We start from the raw sequence: 12,781 nt of genomic DNA on the forward strand, positions 1-12,781 counted from the left end.
ACAGGGTTGAATGCACTTTATATCACAAACTGCTGGTTGGGTATGGCAAAACACTTTTAGGGTGATTTTATCACTTCCGGTTGCTCCAGGAAGCTTAGAATCAACACAGGTAGACCTCATAGTGCCCTGATGGATTGTCATCAAAGACAGGTTCATAAGACATTCATAACCCACATAGGCTTCAGATAGAATTTAGAGGTGCAGGCAATGTATTCCTATGGGAGAGATGTCATTGTAAATTGTTTGATGTAAACACCTTCTTTTAACTGTTAAGGGTTAATGCCACACAGTCAAGGTTAGGCTTGCACAGATCGGGAGGACCTTAGGAGTGTTCCTGAGGTCAAATTGTGCTTCTAACCTTAACGGTTCTCTCTCTGTCTCCCAAAAGCAAATAAAATTGACATTGAGGTCAAAAGGTCATTTGGGTCCGTCTTCTTGTAACGGTCGCTGCGCCTAGACCGAGCGAGCTACGGTTAAGCGGGGCATCTCGTTGAACTCGGCACGGCCTGGAGATAATAGTAATGCCATTGCAGGCTTTGTGTGTCTTTAAGCACCGTACTTTTTCACTCCATCCTTGCTTTTTGTGTGTGTGTGTTTGTGTGAGAGAGCTTTTCTTTGACATCTGTTGGGAGAAATGACTGATTACAGTTCATGAGGGTTGTCTAATCACATATATGAAGTTTTGAAAAGTTCTGACCTTTTAACCCTTCAAAACAGCATCTATGACACCATCTTAAGGCACTTCCGGTTGTCACAGGAAGCTATAAGTAAATACATATCCTGATCGGGGTATGCTTTTAGAGAATCCTGAGTTTTAAGTCTATACGTTAAGAACTGACTGATTTACACAGGGTTGAATGCACTATATATCACAAACTGCTGGTTGGGTATGGCAAAACACTTTTAGGGTGATTTTATCACTTCCGGTTGCTCCAGGAAGCTTAGAATCGACACAGGTAGACCGCATAGTGGCTTGATGGATTGTCATTGAAGACTGGTTCATAAGACATTCATAACCCACATAGGGTTTATTTAAAGAATGCACGTTACATTTGCAATATGATTCTACACATCATATTGCAAACGTAACACACACTGTTACGTTTGCAATATGATTCAACACATCATATTGCAAACGTAACAGACCACTGTTAAGTTTGCAATATGATGTGTTGACTCATATTGCAAATAACACACACTGTTACTTTTGCAATATGATGTGTTGAATCATATTGCAAATTAACGTGCATTCTTTAAATACTTTAGAAATAAAATCGAACAGGCTTGTTGGGGTTGTCTCTATGGGCGAGCCGGTTTCAATGCACCTAGTCTTGAGACTCTGGGACTTTTCTAAAGTCGCCAGTTTCGTTGAGTCAAAATGAATTGAAACATGCAAATACACAGGCTTTTTATCATCCGAGAACCTTCTAGAGCCACATATCACGTGCACAATCGACCTGAGGTCTAGAAAAGGTTTGTAATTTTCAGAACTCTAGGTCTACGTTCTTTAAAAGTTGGAACAAAAGTAACTACCCAGACGTCTGCCTCTTAGCCCTCAGTGTGTCCCTCCATTCTTTTGGGTGTGAAATTTTTCTTTGAAATCTGATGGGACTAATGACTGATTTACAGTTCAGGAGGTTGCCTAATCACAATATGAGTTTTGGAAATTACTTTTTTAACCCTTCGAAACAGCTCTTTTGACACCAATTATGGCACTTCCGGTTGCACAGGAAGCTGAACGTAACACACATATCTCATTGGAGGAGGCTTTTACAGAATCCTGAGTTTTAAGTCTATAGTTAAGACTCAGTGATTTACATAGGGCTGAATGCACTATTTCTCTCAAACTGCAGGTGTGTATTGCAAACACTTTTAGGGTGTTTAACCACTTCCGTTGCTCCAGGAAGCTTAGAATCGACACAGGTAGACCTATGATGGCCTGATGGACTGTGCATCAAAGACAGGTTCTAAGACTTCATAACCCACATAGGCTTCAGTTGAATTGGAGGTGCAGTCAATGTATTCCTATGGAGAGAGATGTCATGTAAACTGTGAGATGTAAAAACCTGTTTTCACTGTTAAGGTTAATGCCAACAGGTCAAGGTTAGGCTTGCACAGATCGGGAGGACCTTAAGAACATTCCTGAGGTAAATGTGTTTTCTAACCTAACGGTTCTCTCTCTGTCTCCCAAAGCAAATAAATTGACATTGAGGTCAAAAGGTCATTTTGCTCTGTCTTCTTGTCACTGTCGCTGGCCAGACCGAGTGAGCACGTCAAGGGCATCTCGTTGAACTCGGCAGGCCTAGAAGATATGGTCATGCCATTGTCGGTTTGTGTGTCTTTAAGCCACGTACTTTTTCACTCCATCCCTGCTGTGTGTGTGTGTGTGAGAGCTTTTCTTTGACATCTGTAGAGAAATGACTGATTTACAGTTCATGAAGGTTGCCTAATCACACACTTAAAGTTTTGGAAAGATCTGACTTTTTTACCCTTCAAACAGCACCATCACCTTTTAAGGCATTCCGGTGCACAGGAAGCTATAGGTAAACATATCTTGATTGGGGTATTGCTGTTAGAATCCTGAATTTTAAGTCTATACGTTAAGAATTGACTGATCTACATAGGGTTGAATGCAGTGATTTTCAAAATTGCAAGTCATGTATATCAGGACACCTTTTAGGGTGATTTAACCACTCCGGTTGGTCCAGGTAGCTTAAAATCAACACAGGTAGACCTCATAGTGGCCTGATGGATTGTTATCAAAGACAGGTTCATAAGACTTCATAACCCACATAGGCTTCAGGTTGAATTTGGAGGGCAGTCATGTATTCCTATGGGGGAATGTCATTGTAAACTGTTTGATCTAAACACCTTCATTTAACTGTTAAGGGTTAATGCCACAGGTCAAGTTAGGTTGCACAGATCGGGGACCTAAAGAACATTCCTGAGGTGAATTGTGTTCTAACCTAACGGTTCTCTCGCTGTCTCCCAAAAGCAAATAAAATTGACATGGAGGTCAAAGGTCATTTTGCTCTGTCTTCTTGTACGTCGCTGCGCTCAGACCGAGGCAGCTACGGTCAAGCGGGCATCCGTTGAACTCGCACCGCCTGGAGATAATAGTAATGCCATTGCAGGCTTTGTGTGTCTTTAAGCACCGTACTTTTTCACTCTATCCTTGCTTTTTGTGTGTGTGTTTGTGTGAGAGAGCTTTTCTTTGACATCTGTTGGGAGAAATGACTGATTACAGTTCATGAGGGTTGTCTAATCACACAAGTGACGTTTTGAAAAGATCTGACCTTTATTACCCTTCAAACCTGACCCTATGGCACCATTTTAAGGTACTTCCAGTTGACATAGGAAGCTGAAAGTGAACACATACCCTCCTTGGGGTAGGCTCTTATATAATATTGAGTTTTAAGTCTTTATGTTAAGAACTGACTTATTAACAGAGGGTTAAATGAGTGTGTGTTACTTCATAAAATCACATAAAATCACAGAATTCTCGCAGAGCTTCGAGACCCACTTTAAAAATGTTCGTCTGAACAAACTGCAACTGGATCTGTGAAATTTTTGAAAAAAGAATTCCTCTTTGTGAGCATCACCAAATGGTCAATGTACGATTTCTCTTAAATTACGATAGATAAACGGCTGGTTCTTTTTTTCCTGACACCGTATGCTTATGTACTTTGACGTGAAGCGGTCAAATTGCACCCTACTTTGCGTTTTTGACCTTTAATCCCAGAAAAATGGCCATAACTCAAAAAGCGCCGAGGCCTCGACGCCATCTCGTTCGGGGCCAACTACCCGTTGCTCCAAACCTACGCTCGCCGAGTTTCGTCTTCGAAATATTTTCCGTTTAGGAGAAAAGGCCGCGCTCGTTTGCCACGTGCTCGTGCGCTTGCAATATGATTTATTTTCCCTCGTGGGAATTTTCGAGAATGCGGAAAAAAGTCAAAAATTTGTTATTTTTATAAAACGGAAACGGAACGCCCGAAATGTTTTCTTCGATGACTTAGGTTCGCCGGCTGGGATCAGATCCATTGTCCTGGGTGGAAGGCAAAACACAGGATCCGCTTCGGGAAAGTCATATTCCTGGTCGTAATGATGGTGAGTTGACGTTGCTCTTATATTCAGTAGTTCCTCCCGACTATGTAATAAAACCTAAGATTACCTGGGGTGCAATTGATAAACAATGGTAGTTCCCAGTCAGACAATTACTATAAAACAAATCTGTTTTCCTCAGTGAATGCATGGTGTTTTGTCCTCAGTCCTCCTTTTGAATGTTGCATGTACTGATTCAGTTGTAAACGACCGTCGAATCCATCCTCACCTCCTTGATCACTGCAACGGAGTGTCTGGTCTTCTGAGAGGTTCCTTGGCTGCCGCCTGCCCTCCATCGAGGTCCTGCAGGGCATGGAAGCGTGCAGGAAAGATCATCGCCGACCCCTTCCATCCCCTCTTCCAAAGGCTCCCCTCTGGCAAATGGTTCAGGTCAATCACGACCAAAACCTCCCACCACCTGAACAGTTTCTTCCCCAGCGCCGCGGCCCTCACCAACTGGCCACCTGGTCCACGGATCATCCTCTCATCCACAGACTATGTACCTTGCACTATCATCCCAGAACTGCACATTGCTCTTCGCATCTCTTACATGCATCATTTATGTATTGTAGCTTAACGTTTTTAGCTTAGTGTTCATTGTATGTACACTGTGGATCTGCATCTATAGCTGGTCTGCCAGCACCATTTCAGAGTCACATTCCTGTACATGCAAATGTATTTGTCGAAATAAAGCTGATTCTGACATGTTAACCTGAGTTTAGCTGATTTAGTATTCATGTCAGTTTACATTCTATTATTTGGGACTGGTTATGTATTGTATGAACTGTAGCAGGTTGCAGATTCTCCCCTTTGTGTCTTCATATTCAAATTCCCCATGTGCTGAGTGTCTCCCCTTGGGATTAATACCCTAAATATTGGATCCTGCCTTCAATTAGTGGACTTGTTTTATGGTGTTTGCTAGAGCTGATTGCTTTTCGTTTTACAGATTAATGTTGGCTAACCAGTAATTAGCTGGCTAACTTTAACAAGTATATTCCACTCAAGGTATCTATGTATTTATTTTAAATTCCTTCCTGTGTGTACCTAGTCGTTCAGTGCTTACTGTTCAAGTCTGCTAGCAAGCTAAACAGACAGCTCTGTAGTGCATCATTTTGAAGGCACGCAAATGGAAGGCTCTTTTATAGCCAATCACAACACTGGACTGGCCAACGGCAGGAATTTGAATCACGGTTCTTTGCTTACAGCTCTATATGTATTGTTTAAGGGTGCAATATGCAGAAATTGCTCTGCCATTTCCTGGTTGTTAAAATTATATTTTGCCTAATTTAAGTTTGACAAAACAAACAATGTAGAGAATCATACCATCCAAACTGCTGGGAAATATCTTTCCAATAACCCCAAATATTGTATTTTCAGCTGGTGTACAAAACCAGAAATTATACACTGAAGTAGTGCATGAGAAGCATAGAAATAGCGCACATAAAACAGATATACTGCTTCTTAGGCTTGCTGTCAATGAGAATGACAGATCTATAACTCACATTTCTATGTGAATTTGGTTGGGTTGCCCAAAAGTTACATATTGCTGCTTTGAGACTATCTGAGCAATGGAGGAAACAGAACAGCTGGGTAATTTGTCACTTTTAATGTTTGTTTTGAGCTAAGTCTAATAGTACATTTTATAGATTATATAATAAACAAATTGTATTTTAAGATGAATGTTTTTGATCACTTAAAAGTTTTCCTTTGCTCTCACATTCCACTGTTTTGGTTCAGTGACGTTAGAAAGCGCTATATGCATCACTGGTGTTTAAAATGAAAAGGCACCTGCAAAATAAAATATCAAATCAAATTTAATTATAAAGCCCTTCTTACATCAGCTGTCACAAAGTGCTGTACAGAAACCCAGCCTAAAACCCCAAACAGCAACCAATGCAGGTATAGAAGCACGGTGGCTAGGAAAAACTCCCTAGAAAGGCCAGAACCTAGGAAGAAACCTAGAGGGGAACTAGGCTATGAGGGGTGGTCAGTCCTCTTCTGGCTGTCCCTGGTGGAGATTATAACAGAACATGGCCAAGATGTTGTGGTCCCGTGTGGCTCAGTTGGTAGAGCATGGCGCTTGCAACGCCAGGGTTGTGGGTTCATTCCCCACGGGGGGACCAGGATGAAAATGTATCAACTTTCCAATTTGTAAGTCGCTCTGGATAAGAGCGTCAGCTAAATGACTTAAATGTAATGTTCAAATGTTCATAGATGACCAGCAGGGTCAAATAATAATAATCACAGTAGTTGTCGAGGGTGCAACAGGTCAGCACCTCAGGAGTAGATGTCAGTTGGATTTTCATAGCCGAGCATTCAGAGTTTCTCTATATCTATTGTGTTGTGCTGTTACATTTGTATTGTTGACCAATGGTGTTTCATATAATTTGAGCTGCGTTCACCATGAGCGAATTCATCATTTCGCCTTGCCATGGTGCACACGGGCATTTCTGATAAGGCTTTGCTGTAGCCTACCTAAGGTTGCACCAAACTGCATGTCCTGTAGCTCACAGGCTGTCAATGACTAGCACCCAAGTAGATTGTGAGAAATAATCAGTAGGCCTAATATTACGTGATTAAATCTGAAATAAGCTGCTTATAGGCATTTACCACCGTTCTTGCATTTGCCATTTTTTCCCCCAAATCACATTCTTAAAATGTCATAATTAATTTACAAAAGTAACAGTCCTGGTTGAGCCCAATATGTGCTTTACAGTTACAATWTAGCCAAGCTGTGTCTATGCGCCTATGGACCTTGCAATGTGTCATTTGCCTGCAGCTCCAAATCAAAATCAAATTTTATTGGTCACATACACATGGTTAGCAGATGTTAATGCGAGTGTAGCGAAATGCTCCACTATCTCACTCTCTATTCCAGCACAGTCAGGGGTTCAGAGATGGTACAGGAAAGGGGTTCTCAATTAAGTTAAAATATTCTTGAATCTTGACTCAAACTCCAACTCTTCCAACACATGCACAAATGCATCATAGCTAAAATGTTGCAGTGTGTCTGGTTTAGATGTGGTGACCGCTCTTAATTTTGGGAAATGAACAAACTGTCAGGTATGAACCGTGTGATTTTATTTAGAAATGCTGTGACCACACAGCATTTTCTCCAGAGTTTTAGCTCTCCCTATGAGCTGGAGATTCACCGTGTTCAGGTGGCAGGTGATGTCAGTTAAAAATTCCAGCTTTAATATACACTGTGGATCATTCAGCTCTGGCTCCTCTCACCTTACTTGCAACAAATTCACAGATTTCTGGGAGAGCGAGAGAAATCTTTCCAAATCTCTGCCACGAGACAGCTCTCACCTCACTGTGAAATATCAAGTCGCCGTATTCTTTCTGGTATTTCTCCAGCAACTCGCGGAATTGCCGGTGATCCAGTGCCCTCCTAATAATGTTCACCACGCACACGACTTGCTGCATCACATTTTGTAAGTCATAGTCTTAGAGTTTAGCTACAAGTGCTTCCTGATGAATGATACAATGAAATGTAACACATTTGGGAATATTATCTCTCAGGCCTATGAGTCCCTTCTCCTTCCCTCGCATTTTTTATTTATTTAACCAGGTAGGCTAGTTGAGAACAAGTTCTCATTTGCAACTGCGACCTGGCCAAGATAAAGCATAGCTTTAGAGATTTTTGCAGTTCGTTCCAGTCATTGGCAGCAGAGAACTGGAAGGAAAGACGACCAAAGGAGGAATTTGCTTTGGGGGTGACCAGTGAGATATACCTGCTGGAGCGCGTGCTACGAGTAGGTGCTGCTATGGTGACCAGTGAGCTGAGATAAGGCGGGGCTTTACCTAGCAGAGACTTGTAGATAACCTGTAGCCAAGTGGGGTCTTGCAAGCCCTCCCCTTTCTCCCTTAACATGATGGTCATTATGGCCAATCAGTTCTATTTTGTTTCATCAGACCAGAGGTCATTTCTCCAAAAAGTACAATCTTTGTCCCCATGTGTAGTTGCAAACCGTAGTCTTGCTTTTTTATGGCGGTTTTGGAGCAGTGGCTTCTTCCTTGCTGAGCGGTCTTTCGGGTTATGTCGATATAGACTCGTTTTACTGTGGATATAGATACTTTTGTACCTGTTTCCTCCAGCATCTTCACAAGGTCCATTGCTGTTGTTCTGGGATTGATTTGCACTTTTCGCACCAAGTACGTTCATCTCTAGGAGACAGAACGCGTCTCCTTCCTGAGCGGTATGATGGCTGGGTGTCCCATGTGTTTATACTTGCGTACTATTGTTTGTACAGATGAACGTGGTACCTTCAAGGCGTTCGGAAATTGCTCCCAAGGATGAACCAGACTTGTGGAGGTCTACAATTTTTTCCTGAGGTCTTGCTGATTTCTTTTGATTTTCCCATGATGTCAAGCAAAGAGACACTGCGTTTGAAGGTAGACCTTGAAATACATCCACAGGTACACCTCCAATTGACTCAAATGATTGTCAATTAGCCTATCAGAATCTTCGAAAGCCATGACATCATTTTCTGGACTTTTCTAAGCTATTTAAAGGCACAGTCAACTTAGTGTATATAAACTTCTGACCCACTGGAATTGTGAATTATAAGTGAAATAATCTGTCTGTAAACAATTGTTGGAAAAATGACTTGTGTCATGCACAAAGTAGATGTCCTAACAGACTTGCCAAAACTATAGTTTGTTAACAAGAAATTTGTGGAGTGGTTGAAAAACGAGTTTTAATGACTCCAACCTAAGTGTATTTAAACTTCCGACTTCAACTGTATGTCACCCAAGGCTGCGCCCCTGCCCAGTTATGTGAAATCCATAGATTAGGATCGAATTAATTAATTTAAATTCACTGATTTACAGTGTAAAAAAGACACAAGCCACAGTTTTAAAATCTCACAGTATCAACTTTGCTTTAGCTTTCCTTTATGCCTGCTATGTTACTGTAGACACAGTAATCTGAGCCATCCGATTGGCCAGTGGTAGGCCTATAGTGCAGTTAATTTTCTCTCCAGGCCCATCGGGAAGGCAGAGTTTATACCACATGAAATGGTTCAAAATGGGAACACTTCGCCTACCAGGGGCGCAGGTCAGCTGAATCGGGTGCACCTACCACCAACAGTGCAAGACAAATTAAATAGGAACGCAAGGCTTTATCGTTGTTTTTTTTACACATAAATGTTTGTCGATCGCAATCAACGGGTTGGTGACCACTGGTCTAAGCTCTGAAACACAGCCCTAACAGGGAGGTCAGTGACCTGGTAGTGTGGTGCCTGGACAACCTCTCCATCAACGTCAGTAAGACCAAGGAGGTGATTGTGGATGACAGGAAAGAAATCCACATCGGCAGGGCTTCAGTGGATCGTTCCTTGGTATCCAAATCACTAAGGACTTAACTTCTTGCGGATCATTTGGACGCTACCGTCCCACCTGGCCAACATCCGGTGAAATTGCAGAGCGCGAAATTCAAATGACAAAAATCGTAATATTAAACATTCATGAAAATACAAATGTTAAACATCAGTTAAAAGCTTAACTTCTTGATAATCCAGCAGCTGCCAGATTGTCAGATTTCAAAAAGGCTTTACGGCAAAAGCACACCATGCGATTATCTGAGGACAGCGCCCCGCACACAAAAGCATTGCATACATTTCCAACCAAGCAGATGCGTCACGAAAGTCAGAAATAGCGATAAAATAAATAACTTTGAAGATCTTCATCTGGTTGTAATCACAAGGGTCCCCAGCTACATAACAAATTGTCCTTTTGTTTGATAAAGTCCTTCTTTATATCCCAAAAAAGTCAGTTTCAGTAATCCACCGGTTTCCCTCGTTCAAAATGCATACAAATGAATCCAGTAAGTTACCAATAAACTTCTTCCAAACATATCAAACAACGTTCCTAATCAATCCTCAGGTACCCTAATATGTAAATAAAATTTAAGACGGAGAATACCGGAGACCATTACCAGAGATTAATAACGAAGTGCACGCCCTCACCGGAACGTGCAACAAACACTACAGCCAAAATGGGAGCCACAACAAAAAGGTCATCCAATTGTTATAAAAGGATTTGAAGAAATAGCCTACCTGCGTGTGGTCAACTATTTCAGCACCCCTTCGCGCTGCTCTGAGACAAGAATGGGGACTGGTCTTGATAAAAATCAATGACATTTTTACTTTCACTGAATCTCCGTTTGGGAACTGGTAAGCCTACAATTAGGGTGTGGRAATATTAGGATCATTTTGCTCTTCACTCGCAGTCACTTAGTAGCCTCCTCCCAATCGGTCACATTTACAGCACCATGTTTTCCTAACGGAAACACTGAGGGTTTCATTTTTCGTTCTTCTTGGAATTGAAACACCATAATATTAATCAAATTAATTCAGCAAATTTTCTTAAAATCAATCCCATATACTATGTTCTTACAAAAAAAAGGTTTTAAATTCTCTAGTACAGCCAATATTAAAAACAGTCAAATGCTTCTCAAAGATGCCCTCTGGTGGTCAAACTAGCACTAGCTAGCATTAATGGCAACAATGGGTGACACTTAAATAATGTGCCATAGAATTATGCGACAGCCCACAAGCTGTGCTAGGGTAGGTTTTAATAATCAGAGTGGGTACGACATCTCCAATGCACTTATTTATAAAACGCACTCACCGAGTCAGTGTATAGGTCGATGTTGTTCTCTGAGGCTGATCGGAACATATTCCAGTCCGCGTGATCAAAACAATCTTGAAGCGTGGTTTCCGACTGGTGGACCAGTATTGAATGGTTCTCGTCACTGGTACATCCTGTTTGAGTTTCCGCCTATAAGACGGTAGGAACAAGATGGCGCCGTGGTCGGATTTTCCAAACGGAGGGCAGGGGAGGGCTTTGTATGCATCGCGGAAGTTAGAGTAGCTGTGGTCGAGGATATTGCCGAGGCGCGTAGCGCAATTGTTATGCTGGTAGGATTTAGGTAGCCTTGTCCTCATATTTGCTTTGTTAAAATCCCGAGCTACAATAAATGCAGCCTCGGGATATATGGTTTCCAGTTTGCATATAGTCCAGTGAAGTTCCTTGATGGCCGTTTTGGTGTCTGCTTGAAGGGGAATGTACACAGCTGACTATAACTGACGAGAATTATCTTGGTAGGTAAAATGGCCGGCATTTGACTAAGGAATTCTAGGTTGGATGAGCAGGACTTGAGTTCCTGTTTGCGGTTATGATTACACCATGAGTCGTTAATCATGAAGCATAAACCCCCCGCCCTTCCTCTTCCCAGAGAGGTGATTCTGTCGGCGCGATGCATGGAGAAGTCCGGTGGCTGAACCGATTCTGACAACATATCCCGGGAGAGCCATGTTTCTGTGAAACAGAGAATGTTACAATCTCTGATGTCTCTCTGGAAGGCAACCCCTTGCTCGAATTTCGTCTTCCTTGTTGTCAAGAGACTGGACATTGGCTAGTAGTACACTCGGGAGCGGTAGGCAATGTGCACGTCTAAGGAGCCTGACCAGGTGGCCGCTTCATCTGCCCATTCTGCGGCGCCGTTGTGAGACTAGTCAGGATCGGGTTAAAAATGAACGGGTCAAAGTACAGAGATCCTTGATGAAAAGTCAGGACCTCAGACTGAGGTGAAAATACACCTTCACAGGCAAGACAACGCAGGAGTGGCTTCGGGATAAGTCTCTGAATGTCCTTGAGTGGCTCAGCCAGAGGCCGGACTTGAACCCGTTTGAACATCTCTGGAGACCTGAAAATAGCTATGCAGCGACGCTCTCCATCCAACCTGACAGAGCTTGAGAGGAGCTGCAGATAATGGGAAAACTCCCCAAATACAGGTGTACCAAGCTTGTAGCTTCATACCCAAGAAGGCTCAAGGCTGTATCGTTGCCAAAGATGCTTCAACAAAGTACTGAGTAAAGGGTCTGAATACTTATGTAAAAGTTTATTTAATACATTTGCTAAAATATTTTTTTTTGCTTTGTCATTATGGAGTATTGTGTGTAGATTGAGGTAAAAAAAATGACTTAATCCATTTTAGAATAAGACTAACAAAATGTGGAATAAGTTCAGGGGTCTGAATACTTTATGTTCATTCAACAGAGTTCTATTTTGCTTATTGTAGGCTACTGTCTGTAAAGCCCTAAATATTTCATGTGTGCAAAGTTCTAAATCTTGATTTAGTGCATTATAGGGTAAGCATTAGAGTAAGCTACTTTAATATTTGCAGCCATTGGTAAGATCTTTCTAGTGGCTGATCCGTTGTCAATATTGTGGAATAATTCTAATGTTAAGGTACATTTTGAATGGAAAAAGCCGATCCGAGAGCAGCGTTTGCCTTTCTTTCGCTCCTATCAAGATCGACACATGCCTCAACGACACACGTTCTCTTTGTGTGGTGCTTTGGGAAACCATATTACATTGTCGGCCGTTGTAGGAAAGACGCATTGTTAAAAACACTCATAAGCCTAAATTCCATCGCTGTCGGGAAACCGGGCCCAGGATGTATTCCCCAAGGTCTCAACGTCATGGGTCATTATTCTGTAAAACTCAATATATGCAGATTACAAAAGTGTAAAATAATTGCATGAATATGGAATTGTACTTAATTCAATCAGGGGTTTTTACACTAGAACCCACCTCCCCCTTGTACATGCTCGAAAGGAGTTGCATTATTAGACCATACCATGTCAGATTGTGCAAGTCAGGAGGATGC

Source organism: Salvelinus sp. IW2-2015, linkage group LG12, assembly GCF_002910315.2.
Source record: "Salvelinus sp. IW2-2015 linkage group LG12, ASM291031v2, whole genome shotgun sequence".
Taxonomy (NCBI): Eukaryota; Metazoa; Chordata; class Actinopteri; order Salmoniformes; family Salmonidae; genus Salvelinus; species Salvelinus sp. IW2-2015.